General features: G+C 40.5%; 1 protein-coding gene across 1 annotated transcript in view; it reads left to right on the forward strand.

Annotated features, from left to right (window-relative positions):
* Nucleotides 1-22836, forward strand: part of LOC137591405 (beta-1,3-galactosyltransferase 1-like) — a 74772-nt gene that overhangs the window by 18442 nt on the left and 33494 nt on the right. Inside the window, exon 2 of the mRNA XM_068309370.1 lies at nt 18679-18734. The gene's annotated coding sequence lies outside the window, so the exon portion shown is untranslated. The remainder of the gene's footprint in view (nt 1-18678; nt 18735-22836) is intronic.

Below are 22836 nucleotides of genomic sequence, written 5' to 3' on the forward strand. Positions count from 1 at the left end.
CTTTCTGGTGTAGAACAATTCACTTTGCACCATTATTCTTTGTATAGTCCTGAATACTTCAAGTGGAAACTTGTAGCACTGGTAGGACATTAGTGTAGACTTCACTCTGAGAGAACATTTGAAAAGATTAGTTTGTCTGAGTTCTTTATCTGTGAATTAGCACTGGTGTTGTTATCTACCCTCTTCAATAGCAACTCTCTCTCTGCTCTGATTGCTTCCAGAGTGTTGATAACTCCAACTCCAACTCCTCAGCCGTGAGTTTTACTTAAGAAACCTTAAGGTGCTTAGCTTTTAATTGCATCTCCATCACCTGTGGTAACTTCGGTAAATAATTCAGTCCTAGACTGTGTTGTTTCTCCTCGCCACAGCTAGTAACCGTTTTTGGAGACAGTGCCACTAAATTTCATTGGTTATGGTTGTGTCCTGTCACAGTCAAGTGAAAAATACTGAAGTGGTACCCCGTCCTGCGGGAATCTCCATGGGAATCCTGTAATCTGCAGGATTCCTGAAAAAATGTCAGCCCCTTTCGAGAAGAAAGTAAATTCAGACGTAGCAGCTCTAAAACATCTGGTACTTGGTCTTCATTTTCTCCCCAAGTGCAAAACGGAGCCAGCAACACACGACAGCCTGATGCACTCCTCAGCTCAGGAAAATGTAAAGGCATCTCGTGGCTCCTACGTCTCTCCCGCTGATTAATGGCTCGAGGTGGAGGACCCGTGTTGCGGCTTTGATGAGGCAATTTGTACAGTTCTGCAAGAAAACAATGGCAGTTCATTTTATTGCAATGTGTCTCCAGGGAGACATCAGCATGGCTGCTTCAGTATACAGTGAGGAGTTTGGCTAGATAATAAATCAAAAGATGCTGGTTTGCCAGGGAGGGGCAGTATTACTGCTCGCTCTTTAATGGCACATGTGTTGTTTGCTGCTCCATTTGAATGAAGCGTCTGAACTAGCATCTTATTATAATCGCTTATGAATGCAAAGTCGGCAACTGTTAAAGCTGTTGTTTTTGATGCCTCCCTCTGGGTGTGCAAAAATCCAGCTCGTGGATCATTTAGCAGTTATGCTCCCAGAAAAATCATATTTTCCAAACGAGCAAACCAGTAGCCAGGCTGGGGAGTTACTGTTTGACTTATTTCAGTAGCAGAAATGTATTCTACTTTATTTATGGGTGCCTTTCAAAGTGCTCAAGGACGCTGCACAATACACAATAAAGTTATCAGTAAAGCACTATTATGTGGGTTGCTGCATCTGTTATGCCACACACTCCTTACGTCAACATAAAAAGATTCTCTTACACACTCCACTGATTTAAGAGAAGGCTACAACAATGTTTCAGTTAACTGAAAAAACAGAAAAATTATTCAGTTATCCATCTATCTATCCATCCATCCACTCATCCGTCCATCTTTCCATCCATCCATCATCTTGTAGACGAGAAGACCGCTGTCATCTTCTCTACAACCCCTCATCCACTTTGTGGGTCACGGGTCTGCTGAAGCCGATCCCACCTTGCTGTGGGTGAGAGGTGGGGTACGTCCCAGACAAGACACCAGCTCATCGTGGGGCAACATGAAAGACAAACAAACACTCACAATTTGGTGTAACCATTTCAACTACGTCATGTTTTTGGAGGTTTGAAGACGCCGGAGAACCCAGAGAGAACATACAAACATACAAAAAGCATAGAAAGAAATCAAATCCAGAACCTCCTTGCTGTGAGGAAACAGCACTACCTACTGCGCCACCCTGCGGCCCATCCAGTTAACTAATAGATAAAATTTAAATCCCAACTGTTTTATAGCCCATAAAATCAATTTTCAAAGAAATACAGCAAAATAATTGGCTCTTTTCAGCTCATCAGATGCAACCAAACGGTTTTCTTTATTATCTCAGCGAACTGAATCTCTTTTGTACTCATAGACAAACAAGACATAAAATTGTGATTGGTGTTTTCTGATATTGTCATAAGAACATTAAATGGAGTTATCGAATTGATAATGGATTGTTTTTCAGTGAAAAAAATTCATTCCTGATCAGTGAAATGCTCCAAAAAATGTTTTTCCCATGCTTAATGTTCATGTTATTTTGTTCAAACAACAACCACAACTAACCATAATGCAATTAGATAAAGCTATCAAAAGTAATACTAATCAATATTGTTATACATGAAGCTGCAAACGGAGACTTCTTGGTTTTTAAACTTGATGAATTTAGCTGACTACTACATCTGCCTTTCCCTGCTCATTTGTTCAGGTGTTTCCTTTAATCAGTCGGCCGACTGTCTGTTCGTTTTGGTTTTACAACGACTGCCATTACTGTCATCATTATTTAGTTGGTTAAAGGGAGCAATGGGACACTTGGCTTTCCTCCAGGAAGTAGAGACATTTTTCTAAATGGCTGTTTCTATGAGGAGGGAAGTGAATTACCTTCTGTGGCATTAGCAGCCTCTGAGTTTAGACTTGAATTTCGCTTTAAAATGTCTGTGTTGACTGTAATGATTTTAATTATAAAGGCCAAATAACTGGCATCTGCAGCGTGATGAATATTGATCAGGTAAATGATGAACATGACGAATAATATTTCATCCTGTTGTCATCCCCTGAGGAGGTATTTTGATCAAAACTTCTGTTTTATTAAATTTTCAGTAGAAATCCCCAGGAGTAGAATGCTAATCATCATGTTAATATCTTTGCAATATATTTTTTCATTTGAATTCAAAAGAAATCTGGAAGGTGTTTCGAGTGCGTCTTAAGCTGCTATAGTGCTGTTGTGCTATGTTGAGTTTACATACCTTTGTATGTGTTAATATTTTGAGTCCACGGTTGGTGACACATTCAGCTGCTCCTGTTTCCATGTTAACAAATGTGTTAGTGAACAAGCATTACCGTTCGTGTCGGGGCCATTATTACTGCGTTAGTGCTGGATAAATGGGCAATCACCTCAGAGTCGAGTAGCTGCACTTGAGTGACTTCATTGGGTTTTCCATTTGTGGGCTTCACCGACCTACTAAGTCTGATCCTCACTAATCACAGACTCAAAGCACTTTTCATAAAGAAAACTGAGTTGCAGCTTAAGTAAGAGAAAGTTTGGCTGCTCGAAAGCTTTACAGCCTCAATATTGACAACTCTCTGATAAATTCACTCAGCTATAGCTTAATAACTTTTGTGGGTTTGCTGTGGAAGCTCTGGACCCTCATTGTCCTGCTGCAGCTTTGTTCTGGTTGTGTTGTCATAGAGTCCTATTGTCGTGACTCACTGGCATACCAGTAGGACCACGGGACTGGGGAGACTGTTTAGATGCTAACCTCTACTGATGATGTCACATCTCAGCTATGCATCTCAGGCTGAAATCATTAACATTTTTATTCAAAATAAAAACTGCTTTTCAAAATTCTTTGAGTAAAGTCTTTGTATATGTGTGAAGTGTGGGTAGTGTACACTGCTCATGCATGTACATACGCTGTAATGTGCAGCATTGTGCAAAATGTACATAAAATCCCTGCACAGGGACAGAATAATCTGCAGAAAACATGGCTATAGGCTAATATTTATTCAAAGGCAACCAGCTGGGTGCACCCTGGAGCCCTGCTTCGTTTCATGTAGAAATAGAGGATATGCTTGTGGTAATCCTCAGTTACAGTCATATATCTCTAAAACATGCCTTAGTTGGACTATAGAAAGTATCATATTGAAATGTTAATCAATAGGAACCCTTCTTAAAGCATCTGAAGACATGTCTGTTTCATTTTTCTCTTTTTTTTCCTAAGCCATCCTCAAAATTGAGGCACATTATTGAAAGAATGGAGCTGAAAGCCTGATGATTATCCGTAATACACAGTCGTTTGTTTTCACTCTGAGGTGCTTTCAGTCATTTCGTTATTATTCACAGTCAAGACTGTTCCTGAACGAAGGATGGCTGCATGGTAGTACACAAAATAAACACGAAAACAATGTAAACCTCTAGTCTTTCTATGCAAACAAAGACAAAATGGGAGTGTTGAAATGCTGTCTACCAACATTGAAAGGAAATAACTAAAAGACTGAAGACTTCAGAAACAAAAGTGATAGCACTAGTGAATACTGAGGGAGAAAAATCTGTGTTTTGCTCACCATTCATCCTCCACAGCCACTCCATGCATAAATGAATACAGATAGCTGGGTGAAATCAGTGCTGCTAAGAAGTAGCTAGGCACAAGATGTTGTGGCTAATCAGTCCCCTCAGCCACCATCCAACAGTGCATAACAAACCATGTCACACACACACACGCACACACACACACACACACACACACACACACACACACACACACACACACACACACACACACACACACACACACACACACACACACACACACACACACACACACACACACACACACACACACACAATCCAATCACTTTTGCTTAATATTTCTTCTCTGTTTTGTTTTTCTCTTTCCATCCACCGTCACCATATATTTCCGGTGGAAACAGTTCTGCAGCTCAGATCCTGTGTGTTCGAAGATTTTGGCTCCATATTGTTATTTGCTGTCATATATCATCCTTACGTCATCATGTATGTCAAGAATAAACACACTCAGCGCTGTGTTTAATGTATTTTTTCCAGTTGGTACTGGAAGGGTGGAAACTAAACAGAAAATAGTTTAACCTGTCATTCAATCAAGCTGACAAATCTATGGAGACTCCTCAGAGAATACATTGTGGAGGGTAATAATGGTATCGGAGAACACCTGGGTGGATTTCGAAAGGATAATGGTGTATATTCTAGCAAAAATTTTTTTAATGTTGCCTGCAAAGGAAGCAGGATTTATGAACAAATATCTACATTAATAAATTCATGATATATAAATGCAGATATTAACAGACTATTAAAGGTATGCACTGTAAGGAAAATATATACTATGTAATGTATAAATGAAATTGCATGATTTAATCGTGTCAGCTGTCTCAATTTTGTCAGCTGTCTTGTCATTTTTGTCTTTAATTGGAAGCCCATAGTGCTGACATGCAGCAAACCTGAAACTTGATCCACAAAGATCCTTATTTCCACTTTTTCTTGAGTCCGTCTTGTCACTTACCTTGTCTCCTCGTCACTGGTTGAGCTGAGCTCGGCTCGCCGTTGTGAGTGTTGACAAGTGAAAAAGCCTCCTGTTCAGACTACACAGGGGAGAAAAGTTCTGTCTGAATGTCAGCGCAGCACGGCTGGGAATATCCTGCACATCCTAATTTGGTAAATTTAAAGATGAATATATTGGATTGCTTTAACTTAAATCAGTAAACGGAACTTGAACAGTGTCAGACTGGCGGTGCTCCTGGGAGTCGAGGTCCACGCCACATGCAAACGAACCTGAAAGTGCTCTAAATCCATGACAAATAATTGCAAGACCTTCTCACAGCATGAATCTGAAAAGCCTTGAAACATTATATTATGCAGACGTGCAAACATTCGAACTTTTAAACCTCTGACTCTTGCTGTCAAATTTCTTAGCCTTACTTATGCAGCGGATCGGGCTTTTTTCTCCACTTGGATTATTTTACTTCTGTATAAACTGTAGGATTTGGTTCAATATTTTACATAAAATATATGTGCAATAATAAAAAAATTATGATGATGGCAGTACAAAAAAAAATACTGCAATCCACTATAGAAGATGTTCCTGTTTGCATTTTCTTCCCAATCTGAGAGTAAGCATAAATCATCCAGAAAGAGAATTTGTAAACCCAGTTGAAAACAGCCCCATCTTAATGACTTCACTTACTATCTTAAAAGTTTGTACTCAAACTAATCCCTGTGGTGCCTTCAAGGTTATCTTGTTTACAAAAATAAACGGCACCAGAATGCTTGATTAGATACTAAATTTGACTCCTTGGCATGTGTGCACTTTTTACATTAGCTTATAGAGAGAGTACGGTTTGCCTCAATAAAAGGATTTTGAAGGTTGCTTTTGAATTAGTGTATTATGATATGGATAATAACAAACAGCACAGCTCAACAAAACAGCCTGAAGACAGACTATTTTCTCCTTTACTGTTTTCAGGAAGTAGTCGCTGTGAAGTGATGATCACACATTAACAAACACAAATGTTGGCCCATTCTTTGATTGAGCCCCTCTTTGGTTTATGATGTGATTGTGTTAGTGAGTCACAGCAAGAAGAAAAATGCTCATGCTACAGTCATTAACTTTTGCAATTTATTCAGGGGATCCATGCGTACAATTGTAGCCACTTTTTTCGCCAAATTTAAAGGAAATTCAGATTTATTTATATTGTGCTAAGTCACATCAGTGTTGTACTGTCGACATTTTCCAATTCGAGTAAGTCTCGGCATTTATTTACCTATTTATTTATTCATTTATTTATCAATTTGAACAGAGACCCAACAATCCCCCCACGAGCAACCTCGTAGCAACAGTGGTGAGGAAGAGCTTCCTTTCCCTAATGATTCCTCGGTTGTAGATTTTACACGCAGAACATCTGTTTAAATAAATAAAACACACAGAACGGAACGTCTCCTTTCAGGTGCATCCTGCCGCAGATAGCCGTGACCGGAGGCTTTATGATCTCGGTTTGTTTGGCTGTTTATTGCATATTTGTGAACACCATATCTCAGAAACACCTCACGGTAATTTAAAGTCATGTTAAATTATCAATTTTCGGTGTTGCGTCGATGAAAAAAAGTCCTGTTGTTCCATATTAGATAAGATTAGAATGTGTGACACACTTCTACATTTTTTGACTTGTGTTTCTTTGAAGAGATGCTTTACACAACATGATCAAACAGCTCGAAATGACAGTGTGAAAGTAGTGGATGAGGCAAAATGACACCTATATTTATTTACGCCCCTTATTAGCTGCTTTACACATCAAACCTATTTACAGACCGAGACAGAAGAAGAAGAGAACCATTCACGCTTGAGTGCACTTTGGTGTTCCATTCCCTTGTGTTACATTAGAGTAAGTAAATTTTTGATTTGTTTGTGCATGCATTATTTACCTTCCCATCTGCACCCCAAATACACCTCACCCCCCCATGGCCTCATCCGCCAACAGTCTTATGAACACATGTTTAGCTTATACTGCAGTAACACATCAACCACCTGCAGGGGGGAATGCCTGGCTGGCATTTTGACATGCTGTTTGCAGCTGACAGGTTCAGGATAATCACTTCACGACTCCCATGAAATTTCCTAATAAGCTGTTCGGTGACTGTCAATCCAGCTTTACCTTGGCGAGTTGCGTCTGCGTGAATTCACAGGGATTTCTTTTCTCTTCCTTCTTCTTCTTTTCCCTCCTGCTCACTTCGCTGGCTGATTTGACAGCTGTTGTTCTTAATTTTCTCCCTGGCTATTTCCTGTGGATCCATCTGGTGCTGCTGAGAGTGAGGGGCTGATGTGGGAGCGCCACTCGGGGAGTCAGATGCTCGCACATGCACGCCCACACACGCACAAAAACTGGCAAACAAACCTGGTCAAAGGACGTTCTACATGCATAGTGTGTGCATAGGTTCCGTTTACCTCCCACACGAGCCACTGATAAGCATAAAATATCAAGTTGAGGAAATATTGCCAAAACAAGAAGTCAAATCTGTTTTGTTTTTTTAGATAAAAACAACATACTGTCCAAATATACTTGGCGTAAGCAGCATATGAAGGCTAATGCAGCCTGCAACCATCTCTATAATCTACCCAAAAGTTGTGAGTTTTAAGAAGCCTCAGTGGACATCAAGAGGTGAACGCCATGCAGACTGGATGTGTTTTAGGTATTGCTGAGGCATCTGGAAGACTCCCTATGCACATATTCAAGCATCTTCCTATCAAGATGCAAGCAAATTACTTTGAATTTTTGTTTCCGTATCGGTTTTTAGAACAATCACTTTCTCTTCTTTCCAGAGTGCTTTCTGGTAAAGTGCTGTGGGCAGCTTGCTTTCCGTCTGCTTCCGAGTATAGATTATTCCTTTTTGGAATATGTTTTTTTTGGTGTGAGAAAACCTGGCAGCCCTCTCCTCCTTCCACCCTGCGTCAGACTTTTTTTTATTTGTTTATTTCCTTGTTCTCTCTGTAGGTTGTGATTCTTTCATCTCAGAGGGGTTAACAACAGCTATAATCCTATTGATCCAGAGAACTGATCCTTCCTAATCCTGTAACATTAAAGTATGGCATTGTGATATGCAGTGCCGGTAGCGACGGCTCCATAAATTCTTAGCCGACACGTTCATCTCAAAGCTGCTTCACAGACAGGAAGTCCAGGACCGTACTTCAACTAAGAAACACTTCTTTATGAATCCATTATTTGTTAGTCCTTTGGTGGATGGCAAGTCTTTTCAACCCGTTGTTATTGTGGACTCGGCAGACAGAAAACAGAAGACGAAAGAGCATTTTCAGATGAGCCTCGGGGAATGAGTCAGCCTGACTTCACTTGCTCGCCTTTCTTCTGTTTCCCACTCTTCTTCTCACATTCTCACCTTGCACTGTGAGTTCTCCTCTCTGTCTCTCTTGAGTTTTGCTCATAGGCATGCCCTCACTCTTGTCCCTCCTTAACAACCCGCCATTATCTCCATGCCCCTCCTTTTTCCTCTCCTTGTCTTTCCTCACTCTTCCTTCCCCTTTGAGACCTCTGCCAGGTACATTTGTGTGTGTGTGTGTGTGTGTGTGTGTGTGTGTGTGTGTGTGTGTGTGTGTGTGTGTGTGTGTGTGTGTGTGTGTGTGTGTGTGTGTATGTGATGCCAAAATGCATGTGGCACAGTCCTGCCATGATCAACACTCATCCATGCCAGTAAATGACACTTAGAGACATCCCATGGTGCACATCAGCACTGAGTGCTGCCTGAATCAGCATTAGGAAGTTGCTCAATGGCAGCATTCCCAGTGCAGGGTACAGCGTAGGTGACATCAGCGTCTCCGGATAACACTCCTCGGGCAGCGCCTGCCTCTCACTTGCTGTCTCTGTCATCGATTTTTATCTTGTACAGTTAGTTGCAAGAGATAGGAAGAGGAACGTAGACAAAGGATTTGGAAATTAGGGGCACAAACGGGTTGTACTTCATGTGCCGTCAAAGTAGACAAGAATGAAGAAGGGCATTAAACGTCAGAACGAACGTCTTGAAGTCTCGCTTCCTGCTGTTTCAGTTGTCACCCTTTCAGAGAGTCTGTTTACGCGGAATTCATTCACAGACATTGTTTTTACTCAATCAACACTGAAACAGCTAAAAATGTTATATTCGTTTTAGCACGTTAATCTCTTCGCAGCCGATACCTGTAACCAATAATCAGCCTAATAAAGTCTAAATGCCACCTTTATATTAACCAGACTTATTGTAGTCACCTTGTATAAGAAATGGGACGGATGTGGACCTAACCCAAACAAGATTTTAAAATTTGATTACACTGACATTTTATTAAATCATCGGTCTGCAGTATATAAAGCATATACTTTATTTCTCTGGAGACATGAAGTGTTTCTGTTGTGTCCTTTGTCTATAAGTGTCACTATTCTTCAACAGGGGCTGACATGCCCACAGTAATGAAGCCTGACAGAAGCTGCACCTCCTACATCTGGAATCACACTCACCCTGGAGTTTCTTTCATTTTCCCTGCCAGAGTTCGTCCGAAAGGCCACTTCACAGATGCCAGGCTAATACAGCGCTAGCGCATCCTCTGTGAACAGATTAAATTATATTCAAACTGAGGGAATACAACAATTTATCCTCACTGTAGCACATGATTGCTAAGCTACAGCATTTAAAACAAACTCTCCCTCATTGTTTTATTCTCTGGGGGGTGAGCAATTTGGGCTCGCCTCAGTTTGTTAGTTGTTCACAGCTCTGGTTTAAAATTTTATTTTAAGCCGTCAATTGCTCACAAGTTTAAATGAGTTGTCTGCAACAGAAGTGCTAACTTTTGAGTAGAAGCAAACAAATGCATTTGATGTCGAGTGCAAGCTGTTGTCTCAGCTCTCAGAGTTCCTCAGGCAACCATTGTTTGACAAGGTGCGAGTCATTTTTGGCCAGCTATTTCAAACAACTACAGAACAAATTAGAATTTTGTGAACACGGTCGTACCAGGACTTGAGTTTGGATGACATTTTTCTCCACATAAATCTATGTTGAAGTTTTTCTTGTTTGCTGTACGCCCTTGAAATGTGTTCTCAATCTTAATCCCTGCCCAGTAAAGCTTTGTACTGACATGCTGTTTGCAGTCATGGTTATATTCTATGTCCTCCTGTTTGACTTTGACCTCAGAGGTCTAAGCGTGATACTTTAACTTATTTTTACCAATGAAAGTGACTCATGAAGGGATAAAAGAGGTATTCATGTATAGAAATAAGTGTTTATTTTAGTAATGTTGAATTCCTAGTGTTACATTCCTTCTCGTGGCATTTATCAAGTTTAAATAAGCAAAACAAGAAGCTGTTCTTGGATGAGATTCAGTGTACCGTGTCTTTTTTAGGCTGTATTCAGAGGGATGTCATAAAAGGAGAAATTTAGTAGTATAAAAATGTCATAGTAGTAATAATAATACTGTGGGCTGCATTTCTAAACCCTGCAGCATCTCCAGGCTACCAGATAAGGCACGTTCCTCAGAAAGCATCTCCCCCTCACTGTGGGATTTGTCCATGACCCGTGTCGGTTACGTGTGGTGCGCCAGTTACACGTCTCATTCAGAACAGTTCCATTCCTGTTTGCAACATTAACCTCCACTGGTTTTACCCCATGGCGATGAGGGATCCAATCAACTTGCACACTTTGTCACCCCCCAATGTCTCCTTCGTCTGTGACGCAAAGAAATTAACTCCCTGCATATTCATCACTATTACGAGGAGGAGACTATAAATGTAATTGAATATGTAAGAGGGAGACTCGAGTCAGGCTCGGCTCATTGCGTTGTTGAAGCATGGACCATCTCTCTCTCTCTTCATGAAAGGATAACACATTCCAAGCTGCAGAGATGATGTGAGCACAATTCCCTCAACAAGAGCTCCACGTCCAACTCCCCTTTCTGAAGTGGAATACTGTTTCAGGAGCAGCTGAGTGATGATAAACAAGAAAGTCAGAGCACATAAAACACAACAATGCTAAATCAATGAACGAAACACCTCCCTCTGGGTGTCAATTGATTGGCTTCAGCGCTGACAGTTAAATAAACAGCAGTAGGAGAGAAATAACGCTTTGACCTATTTGTTATGTGCATTTAATTTGTGAAGTTGATCGATGCCAGCGTAGCACCTTGTTGTTCTTGGCACTTGTGGGCTATGCTGTCTCTGCTTGAAAGGCAGCAATTGCAACAATTAGCTGCTAAACAGTGAGGAATTAGCCCTCAGTGCTGACTAATGGTTGAGCTTTGACTGGAAGAAAAGGCCGATTCTGATCAACCCGATGGGCTGAGTGACGGAGGAGGGGCATGGGATGACAAGGTCCTTCTGGGACTGACGCGTTGACCGTGAGGATGAAAGAGTCCAGAGACACGTTGGGGTGAAATGAGGGAGCAGGGAGGACAGGCCTAGCCCTCCGAACATTTGACAGCTCCTCTGCAGAGGGAAGAGGGAGGATGATGGGGAAAGAAAGAAGGAGGAGCAGAGGTGCCTCAGAGAGATCAAACGTACACTCATCAAGAGCTTGTCTTCGTTTCCTTTGACGGGGGGCAAAGAGGTGGTTGGGGGATGGGACTCCAGTGAAATCCTAATGTCGACTGCAGGCTGAGGCTGAAGCTGAGAGTAATCCTTAACCTGTAGCTCTCGCTATCCTCTGGGTTCAGCCTGGCGATGCAACACTTTCCATATCATTGTTTTCAGCGCCCGCCTGAAAGCTTAAAGCTCTTGTGATGCAGCAGGCGAATGTGTAGTTTATTCACAGCGCAGCAGCTGAATAATAATGTTTTAACCATTTTAGCCCCCCCAAAAAATACATGAAAAATACACAAATGAGTTCAATTGTATGTCAAAAATGTCATGATACTAATTTATCAGAATGTGAATAAGGATCCACCAATTTCAGATTCCTTTTTTTATTAAATTGTTAATAAATTTCATGAATTTTTTAGTATTAGTATCATAAATTATCTGTAAATTTTTAATGTACATTATATCACTTGGACACTTTTCTAATTATTTTGCATTTCTTGCATATTTTGCATCATTGACACCCTTCTGAAAGGAAATTAAAATGTATGAATAAATAAATAATAGGTTTATATAAAGTATTAAATAAAGAATGGTTGTTGTTTTTTTGGTTGTTTTTTTTTGTTTTTTTACTGTTCAGAGCTTATGAAACAAACAGAACAATAAAATGGATTTTTGCATCCTGGCATCATATCTGATCAAATCCATTCTCCTGTTTGCTTTTATTTAAATTATCAATAGCAGATTTTCAAGATGCCAAAAGTAGGTAGTAGAAGGTTTTTCTTCACTGCCTCGCTGTGAATTGCAGGAAAATGGCGAATTACTTTTGTTGGCATTCTTTATCTTTGTTGTCATTGTTGGCACCAACATCATTATCAGTTTCATTTCGACACCCGTTTTGGAGCGCTTCCTCTATTTTGTGGCCAACCATGTCTTTAAGTAGCCAAGGTAGCCTCTTACCACCAAAGCATATTCACAGCAGCTCTTAAAGTATTGTTTTCTTAGCCAAGTCCCCAAATCACTTCACACGCTAATTGGCTCAATTTGTCTGTCGGAATTCCTAAAACTTAAGGAAGCATCTCAACACTTCATTACCATGCAGTATCCTCATAATTTACACCAATCAGCTCAAGTTTTGAAGACGGGCGCATAATTTGTTTGCTCATTCATGTGTCATAAGCAATATGTCTGACTCCACTGATCTCATCTTGAGTAAACGTGAGGAAAAGATGCATCTCAAAGCAGCACCCAGACGTCAAAATTACCCTGATTGGCCCCTGTAACAAATGGATGGGTCCCATTTGTTGTTTTTCTGCACAGACTTAAACATAATCACCCTGTTGCATGGGAGAGAGGGAATCAATCAATCAAGTTTTATTTATATAGCGCTTAATCATGGCAACAGACATTTCAAAGCACTTTAACAGACAGAGAAACCCAACGGAACCCTCCAGAGCAAGCATAAGCGACAGTGGCGGGGAAAAACTCCCTCGATGAGGAGGAAACTCCGGGCAGGGCACAGACTCTTTTGGACGGCCATTCGCCTTGACCGGTTTGGTGGAAAAGAAATCGAAGGAAGATAAGAACAGGGAAAGAGAGACAGAGAGAGTGGCAGATAGGCCAGATAGAGACAGTGTCAATATGGTTAAAGTTATGTTTCCCATTGCTAAAGTCAAGGCACAATTACAGCTGCATGGATGACTGTATGCCGTTCTAGAAACCTGCTTAATGTGTGTGTTAAATGAGAGATCCTGATCAAAGATGACACTTAGGTTCCTCGCAGTGGTTTTGGCCTCAAACGTGATGCCATCCAAGGCTATTAAATCACTTGGCACTACATCCCTAACACTTTTTGGGCCAAGCACAATGACCTCAGTTTTATCAGAATTGAGATGCAAAAAGTTATTGGTCATCCAATCTTTAATCTCTTTGGTACACGTCTGTAATTTGCACAGCTGATTGACTTCATCAGGTTTAATCGAGATATATAATTGCGTATCATTGGCATAAGAATGGAAGTTGATGGAGTGTTTCCTTATCAATTACACAGAGGAAGCATGTATAAGATAAACAGTATTGGACCAAGAACCGAGCCTTGAGGAACTCCATAGCTAACTGTACTTGACTGGGAGGAGTCGTTATTAACGTTAACAAATTGGGAACGGTCAGTTAAATAGGACTTAATCCACCTCAATGCTGATCCCTTAATACCAATTGTTTTGTCCAGTCGTGGAAGCATTCACCTAAAGGCAATGTATGCAGCATGATTAAGACGAAACACTTCTGTGCTGGAGAATGCCTGGAGAGTGTCTCACTCATTAAACATGATCATAATGAACTGAGAGGTTACGGAGGCGATCTGGGAAGATCTGACCTATTTCTCCCTCCTGACTACATCTGCTCTCTCAGAGATGGAAAAAGAGGAGGAACACAAAGGAGGACATGCTGCAGTTTGATGCACAGGATGTGTAATGTTCTCTATATGCATCGGCAGCTTGAAAAATGCAGTCAGACTAAAGTATTCCACAGGATTAACATGCAATGGGAGAATAAAGTTGATGTTTTATGCAGCAGCGCCGATGGATGTTGAGGAAGTCTTCATCTTGTCTTTTATAAATCTGACGTTACATAATCTTATTCAGCAGGGAATGAATAAGATTGTTTCATTTTCTAATGTTTCCAATGTTTCATTTTCCACTTCCCTCCCTCGACAGTTTAGAGCTGTTTTTAGCGTCTTTAAAAGTCACTAATTGACTTTGTCAGTGCCTTTTAATATGGCTTTCATAAATCCCAATGTAATTTTGTTACTTTAAGAGCCAACACCATTATGACATCTCTTACATTCCAGCTTTATGATGGGGAGATATTTTTGTCACAAGTTGACATTTCCCTACAGTGATATCTGCTGAGGGACCTGAACCTTTGTGTTTGAGGATGTCATTTACCAGATATCAGATAGTAATGAAACCCTTACTTAGGAATTTAATAAGACCACGTGCATTGAAAAGGTCAAACATTTAAGCCTATAGTTGTGTTAAAAACAGCAAGACAGGCCTCGCTCTGAGACAATTATACTGCCTGTTGTATGCTCCAAGTGCATAATGAGAGTAATCAAGATCTAGGCCATTTCCAATTAGATCTGGGTCATTTCCATTAAAATAAAGAGTCCCAAGCATCTGCTAGTGTACTATTTGTAATACAATAATCCCAAAGTAAAAGGAGCTTTCTCTAGCCATGTAGAAGGCACATTCAAAGTGGGAATTTTATTCCTTTTGCTTATTTGCAGAGGCTTAAACCTATAATGATGCACAAACAAGTGTAGTGAGTAAATTATTTTTTTACACAACTGCATTAATATGAGAGTTACTGTTGGTCCCAGACCCCATCCTGCTATATGTTTTAGATCACTGGCTGGTAAGAAAGATAATGTAATGCAAATAAAATTTCTTACAGATAGATGGTTCTGTAAGTAATATATATCTGGATGCATCTGAGATATGTTGATTGGAGAGAATAATGCAATCTGGCACAACTATGAAGGGGTGGGGTTGCAGTTTCCAAGCTAGGAGTTGTTTTAAATTGCTCTTTAAATCAGTTGGGATCATGTTTTTAGGTGGTCAGTTGTGCAAAAACATTTCTCGTCAAGGCAGGAACCAAAAGACATTTCTTGCAGGTGTCCTTCAATAATTTAACATCTGCGGCTTGGCCTAAAAGCTGATATTGCCCACCTGCAGGTATTTGTGTGAAAATTGCCATAGTTCCTATAAAACAAGATGTGGTTTGGCAAAGACCTGTGAGATCTGGACATGCAACAGACTTTTGATTCTAACTCCTGTGGGGAAGTGAATACAATGAGCAGCTGTGTGGGTTAGTTCCAACATCAGGAGTCACATGAGAAATAATTTGAATAAGCCAACAAAAAGAGAATGCAACCCATAGGAAGTCATCAGAATGTCTGAATGTGATCCAGCCTCCCGAAATCTGGATTGTCAAGGTGTTAATGGGAGATGGTGACAGAGGTGTTGATTATCCGTTAGATTTACAAGGGAGAAAAAGTGATTCATAAAAGCTGTTTTGAAACGAATTCACAATTTTTTCCTTACATGTTGAAGTCTTCTATTCATTCAACCTGTTACTTCATTCCCTTTTGAAGGGCAGCAGTTTATAGATCAGAATCATGTCTGCTGTAATCACCGTGTCTCCATTAAGATGAATTTAAATTTGATTGGCAACTCATTCTGAAAGGTCAGGAGAACCGCGCGGTATGAACAGATGTGCGAATTCAGCGAAAATCTTTATCTCTCTCAAGGAAGGCTCACTGTAATGAGTTTGACCCCGCCGATCTGGAATCATGACACTCGGATGTAATTTGCGTTTGAAGTTAACAAAATGTACATTAGATACTTCTCAATCCCTTTGAAATTAGAGATATAGAGACGGAGTGAAGCGAGTTAATTCTGTACCTTTGAAGGTAATAAAGCTGGTCCCTCACGGCGATACTCAAGGCGAGGGGTTGTGAGAATAAATTATAGATGTACATGTGTTTGTGGCCCCGCCATCAGTTCTAGGGTAGGCTTGGAGAGGGGTTAGCACAGTATTATCACACAGAACGTCTTAGCCTTGTTAGCTTTAGCTCCAGAAGCGTGTTCTTTCCTTAGATGTGAAAGAAACCTCCTCCCAGGTCAGCTTTCATGTACCTTTAAAGCACGAGACACGACATCACAAGCAGAATGAGATCACACACCTTCTCTTTTGTTGATTCATCATTGAGGGAAACTACACACACACACACACACACACACACACACACGCACACACACACATATCGCTTTATTAACAAGGAATAGTTCCATGATTATGAAGTTGTACGCACGTTAACTTAAATCCAGGCTCAAACCTTGATTGGAAAAGCCGAATCACACTTCCAATGATCACGCTAACGGCACAGAGAAACAATAACAGTTATGTAATAGAAATTACAACTCCAAAAAACTATTGCAAAGCACATTTTTATTGGCCTCTTATGGTAATTTCTACGCTGAACACTCACATACAAACAACACAAGGAGTATATTTCGTTGAGGAAAAACAAGCTCATCACTCATCTTGATCTTAGAAATTATTTCCACAACAGAGAAACAGAGCATGGCTCTGTTCCCAAAGGGGAGAGAGAGACACAACCTAATGATTTTTGGCAGCAGAAGCTAAAGGTGCATTTGCCCTCCCTTTATTATTCCTTGTTGTTGAATAATTAAGACACATTGTTATTTCTTGGCCACCCACTGTAATGACGGCAATAATTCATATTATGCTGATTACCTTGCTGACAGGGGGGCGTAATTCATTACGAATGGCACAGAGTCAGAAAAAAAAATTATAATAAAGGCCATCAGTGGCGTGTTTTCATAATGGGGTGAATGTTTGAGGAAAAATATCTTGCTGTTATGAAAGGAAGGCCATCGAGGCATGAGTGCATTTCCCTGCATCAGGAAGCTGAGTGGATTTGCAAGGTGATTGGTCATCAGCTTCCTCCTTGTGTGTGTATGTTGGGTTTTTTGCTATACCCCCCCTCTCTGAGAGCCATTTTGGTGCATGGACTGCCTGTTAATGGACGGCTGTGATTACTCCGGTGACGAGCTGACAGCTTAATGTATCTAAGCGATGATCAGATAACAGACTTCATGCCATGGCAGAGACACGCCACTTAAGTCTGAGGCCAGGAAGCTCTTCCCAATTACCCAGCACTCGCTGCTCTGCACCTGTTAGTAGGAGCGCTAACAGGCTTCGTTCTGACCTGATGTGGTGTTTCTCTCACAACCTTCATGGCAGTTAGATAGTTACACGATGATTGTCTGTACTTTCGTTGTCCTGTCTCTTTCCACTGAGGCTTTAGGTAGACTCTCTACCAGTCAAGCTTGAGGTAAGGGAATTGATCCAGAGCGAAGCTCCTCCTAGCTCAAAGCTGAAAGGATGAATGGAGTCAGGGATGTGTTGATCTGCAAAACATCAGTATCTCTCCTGACTGATTAATCTCTTCAGTTTCATATCCTTCGAAAATAGAATATTTTTAGGTTATTCAGATGAAGCATTTCCACTGTTCTCACATTATTTAAATCTTCATAATCAAAGAGAATGGCCTTAAAATTAATTAAAACGTATACTTTTCCTCTCCCGCTACCAGCAGATTCTATTTTCCATCTATCCAGAGAATTATCCCAACATCAACAGACTCATTTTAGACAAACACTCATAATACTCTCCTCAATTTAATTTCCATCTTCACAGAATTTGTTAAATGCAGGCTAGGGCCAGCAGGCTAAATCATCTCCTGATGCTCGAAAAAAGTCATCAGCTGAGCAAAGTATCAGGTGCCAAAGTAAAACATTTTCTTGTGCAGTATTTGTGTTAGTCTCGTGTTAAGATGTCGAGTTCAGTGTCATCCTCTAAGGTGAACGAAAACCAGAAAACGCTCATAAATTGGACGTGTGTGGGTGCAGTATCGGCCGCGGACGCTTATTAATCAAGCAAAAAACTCAATTTCAGAGAAGAGAATTTCATTTGACCTTTTAAGGGCGTAAGTGGGTCTTGAATGATAAGTTCTCATAAAAGAGCACACATCAATACATCCTTGCACTGTCTTCGCCTGTTTGTTGCCACAAATGGGAAACAGCAGTGGTGGCTGCAGAATACTGATGAGCCATTGGCTGATTGCGCTTAAAACTGCCCTCATGGTCCGTGTCAGGATCAATTTGAGTCGAGTCGAGCCCTTCTGCAATCTGTATAAGGTATAGCACACAAGCATCTCTTTCTTGAGGAAGTGCAATAGGTTCAACTTTTAGCTGAACTAAATCAGGATTTATTCCTGCTTTACAGACACACAGTGACATTATAGCTTCAATAAAAATGTTTATTTCCAGCTACATTATGCTTTTGCTTGCAAAAACGACACATGCACTGCATCATCATGGCGTCTCATCTTTTGCTTTTCCAATATCCTCCTTCTCTTGAAACCCCATATCAGTTTTTCTGACCTGGCTTTGTCTCTTTTTTTTTTCCACAGAGATGGTATGAAGAGCCGAAGCCTATATTACGTTGGAGGAGAGCCAGCTGTGTCAGGTATGCTACACTGACCTCAGCTCCCTGTTCATTTGTCAAATAGCTGCTCATTCAGGGATGGGGGGCTATTTCTGATTTTAACAGGCCTTTCATGATGGCTAGACACAATGGTCCTGTATATTACACCGAGGAGACCGAGAGCTGAAACAGAAGCCTCAAATAAAAGTTAATGTTGCTTCTGAGGTTCACTGCTTCAATCTTGCTGTTTAACGAAGCACAGATATTGTCACCCTCGCATGCATTTAAATCCACTGCCTTCCCTTTGTCAAAGGGAAATATTAAATTAATTATTAAAGTACAATTCTGCTTTTTTTTTCCTTATAGAGGTTCGCTGCTTTTCTTTTCTCTTTCTGCATCGGCATCTTTCACATACAAAGGATTATGCATGCATTGTTGTGTGAGCCTTCATCTAGAGGATGAGGTTTTGTCAGCATTATCTGAGACAGTTCCAAAAAGCCACCTTGAGGTCTTGATCAAAAATGCACTTGGTTTCAATTTTTCTCACTCATTTTTCTACTATAGATGAATATCAAACCTTAATCAGCTCTATTGTTTAATTCTTCCTCGGCCGCTATATGAATCTCAAATAACCCATGGCGTCTTTATTACAACTCTTAACAAGATTAATGTAATTTAGTCTGTGCTGAGCCCCATGTTGCTGTGTTTGTGGTCTTTAGTCTGTGTTAACATCTCCAACACATGAGCAGACTTCCTATGAGCCGTGATCACGTGATGCCACATTATCATCAGGGGATAAAGCTTTTTTTTTTTTTACTGCGAGATGAAATTCATGAAGTGTAGCTTATAGAAAAATGATTGTTACTGCTTCTGTTTATGGCCGATGCTGCTTGTTGATTGATGTTGCATTGAGTGTCAGTAAATGCACTGACACTCAATGCGTCTATTTATATCTGCCTTTCAGATCAGACCTTAAAATAAAATCTTCCGCATCGATTACATGTCAGATTTCAAGCTTTTTTCAGAAGACCTTTAGTCTGACCTCATCTGAACAGGATGCAGCACACTTGATCAATTTATAGACGGATGTATAATTGGGTCAAGATGCATATAGATATGGAAATGACACTGATACACGTACCTGCATTTTAAAAAGACTCAACGCAGACAAAAGACCACTCTACAACAAGATGATTGATAAGGTCGTGGTCAAAGAGTCAGTTTTCGAAGAAGTAGCCCGTTTGTTGTCAACATAGTCGCCATCATTGACCTACCTAGACAGGCGGTACATATGGACGCATTCTTTGTAGAATTTGTCAGCTCGGACGGGTGAAAGTGGTTCGTGGAGATTATGTTGTCATCACTGTCACAATGGAAACCATTAAATAGAGGAGGACTCATGGTTAAATAAGACATCCAGAAGAATTCTGCCCTTTCCTTCCAGATGTGTCTCTCCTTTTCAATTCCCTGACAGCGTCTTCAACGCCCCGCAGAGACGCAGACAGTTAGCATACATATGTCAGATGCTCAATGCATGCTAAAGTTCAATTTTCTTCATATGCGCACTTCCTTAGCGCCACAGGCGAGAACTCTTTGAAAAGGTCATCTCACTCTGAGTAAATAGAGGAAAGTGCTGGCTATCAGTTCCCCTCACCGTTGCGATTTTAGCAATTGCTGAGCAATTGCGACTGCTGGATATTCCGACTTGCCTAGTCGCCACTCAGCATGCCCTATAAATATATGACTCCTGCATCTAATTTGCATATCATTAGCATTTTCTTGCCTTTAAGAGAATTTTAAACTGTCGTTTTCAATTGCAGCAATCCTACATTGTAGATGCATTGTATTTCCTAGCGGTTTAATATTATTCAAACCATTTTTTAAATTCACATTCCAGTTTGTGGACTCATCATTGAGGAGAGCTTCAAGTGGAATTTGTATTTGGCTGCAGAAAATTAATTTTAACACAAGATAAATACAAGAGAAACCCATCTGGTTTCAGTGGATGATGATAATCTCTTGGGCATATTTTCCGGCTGCAAGAAAAATAAATAAATCAGGCAGCATCTAATCACACGCTACAAATGGGTGCACAAGCTACATGAATGCAACATCTAAATGCGTGGTTGAATCATGCATTTGTGGTGAAATATTTATTGAAAAGGACAGAATGTTTTGATGGGCCTATGGGAGGAACAGTCAGTATCTAAGGCCCCGTCCACACCATGACGGATTGCCTGCAACGAAAACCTCTGTGACGTCATATATATGGGCCCGTGTGTTGTGACAACCAAACACAGAGGATTCCTATTGGATAAAATTTGACTCAATACTGCCACCACATGGTTTGGCATGCTTATAGTCATCTTCGAAAACGCACTGCTGCGTTTATTTGTGGACGGAGATTTTTTTGAAAATGATGTCGTGTGGGCGCGAATCGTTTTCGGTGCGTTTTATAAAATGTTGCGTTTTTAAAAAAATCTGTCATCGTGTGGACGGGGCCTAAGAGGCAGTTCAGCCTCCTTTGAACCACTTCCTCTGCTTCCCGAGCCAAGACTCTGGGCTTCACTAAGAATTCTATGTGAAAATGTACAAACAGTTTTTTATAAGAATTCCATGTGAAAATGTACAAACAGTTTAAAAAAGGCTTCCACTTACAACACTTTATCTAATCTTTTCATGTCTTGAAATCACTTTCTTAAAATATTTAATCAACCCTTGAGATAATTTTTCTGACTTAGAGGTTATAATTTTCTTTTGTCTCATTCTCCGAGTGAAACAGAAAATGTGCTGTGTGAATTATAGATTGACACAGATCCATATAGCAGGCTGTTATGTGCTGCTCAGATTTACCTCTAAATTAGGAGTAGAGGTAAATCTTTATTTTGCTTTTAGACATGCCACCAGCATCTTAACAAGAAACTCAAGCATAAATTTTTAATTTTTGTAATCGGATCCTTCCGTTAAATATTTTTTGCTTGTATGTGAACCAAACTCGTAATGTTGCTTTTTATTTCATCATAATTCTGATATCAAACTTGCATGAATTTCATTAATTGAAGGATTCAAATATTAGACTACCCCCACAGTGACAGGCTAATCAACCAGCGCTTGGAGTGCTGGAGATCCAGCTGCAGACCCTATTTGCATAGCTTCATCATAATTTATCAGACATCTCAGCAGGCACTTCGTCATGTCTCAAGACCAATTTCTCCATCCTTTTCTCTATGCATACATTACACCGCTAAGTCATACATCTTCTTCTGGCTGTCCTTGTGACGAGCGCTTTCCCTCCCAAATGAAGTGCAAATGCAAGGCGCAGTTTGTGTGCGTTCAGTGTAAACGACAGCCATTCGGGTGAGATATCGGGGCTGGGTGCTGGCCAGTGGCAGTGAATTATTTGACTGCTATTTGAGATATCAGGGAACACAATGCTTCATACAGCCATGAAGAAGCCTCGGAGATTAAGGGTTCTGTCTTGGCATGGTGGTCGTAACTCATTAGTCGATTCCGCTGATCAATCACGGCTGAATTATTGCGGGTCATTAGGAACATAAACCTTGAATGCTGGCCTCAGGGGGAAATCCATTTTGGCGCAGAGGGAGGCGAAAGGCTTGATGAGTGAGAAATGATGTGTGTGTTTTCATTCCTTAGACCATTTGAACTCTACTTAATGGATTTGATTGCCAATTAAAATTTTAATTTATCCCCAAAGATAACAAAGTTTATGGCACTTTCCCTGCAGTCCATTCCTTAATTCATTACCTGGACAAAGGCAGCTTCTATATACGCTGAACTTGGACTGCTGGTTCACAGACAGCAACAGACACGTGCAGATGGTGAAAGATTATAAGATTGCTAAGCCTTTATTGCAGAGTTCACTCCCTCTCTCCGTCCGCTGTTCGGCATTATTCTCTTTCAAAATGTCTATTTGCGATTACGGCATTGGAACAACAGTAAGGCCTCTTAAACTTTCTTCAGATCAATGAAGTTATTATTTTATAAGCTCCCCAAACATCTCAGCAGAAACGGGCAATCTCCGAAGATTATACTTGTCAGATTAAATGAGACTGTGACAGGGATTCAGTTGGCTTTCATTTCCGACAATAACGTTTCACTACTCGTAATGTGGAAGCTAGCAGCG

Source organism: Antennarius striatus, chromosome 24, assembly GCF_040054535.1.
Source record: "Antennarius striatus isolate MH-2024 chromosome 24, ASM4005453v1, whole genome shotgun sequence".
Classification (NCBI taxonomy): Eukaryota; Metazoa; Chordata; class Actinopteri; order Lophiiformes; family Antennariidae; genus Antennarius; species Antennarius striatus.